Raw genomic sequence first — 911 nt, 5'->3', positions numbered from 1 at the left:
CACCACCTCCCGGCCTCAATTGTAAACAAACCATACTCCCACTTTCTCTTACTCTCACTGTATCTCTCCCTCTTACTTCCTCTTTCCCTCTCCCTAGCGATCTTTCTTCCTTCCACGCCCTACATCGCCTCTAGAGCTGCTCAGATATTCCTCCCAGCACAACACAAGTCTCTCCCTCTGCCCCTCTCTATATCCCTCTACATAAATTCAGCTTTAAAACTACTCCTTCCGCTTAAATGCTCCTTCGTCATGACCAAGAAGTATTTTTCCCCGCCTCCCCTGTCCTTCCAGCCAGCGTCACCGCCACCGTGTCCCCCCAGCATGCGATAGGACACACCGCCCCATTGTAGCCAGAAAAGGTGGTCAGGACTCCCAAACACAGGTGGAATCATCGTTCGTAAAGGATTTGTAAAAGTAAACAAAAGCAAGGATGGTCCCGCCACGGCCGTCAGTTTCAGACAGGAGAGGAGGAAAGGCCGCACCTGTACTGGCCGCGACACCTGCATCAGAACAACACCTGTCCTATTGTGCATAAAAGGGCTTCACGGATCACGGGGAATGCCGGAGATTTGTTACCACAGCGGGGAAAAATGTACAGTGGGGGAGGGAAATAAACGTGGAGAGTGAAGGGAAAAACTGGCAACTAGAGGGAGCGAATCAATAAGACTGAGGTTCAAAGTTGCAAGCAGCCTCCAGAAACATGAATTAAGGGACACTGCCAACTTGGTGAAGAACTGCCGCCCATTTGCACCAACCGCACACCAGGGCATGGCACGGGCTGCGGCGAGGGCAGGCCGGGAGGAACGGGAAGCAAGGGGGTGGCGGGAAGAGGCCGTGACAGGCTCCGAGAGGACAAAGAGTAAAGAAGAGGCTGGCCCGGCACTCCACGCTGGCTTCACTCCCCTACTACC

This window comes from Scylla paramamosain, chromosome 38 (assembly GCF_035594125.1).
Source record: "Scylla paramamosain isolate STU-SP2022 chromosome 38, ASM3559412v1, whole genome shotgun sequence".
Taxonomy (NCBI): domain Eukaryota; kingdom Metazoa; phylum Arthropoda; class Malacostraca; order Decapoda; family Portunidae; genus Scylla; species Scylla paramamosain.
The sequence above is the reverse complement of the archived record's forward strand: the minus strand, read 5'-3'. Positions refer to the sequence as shown.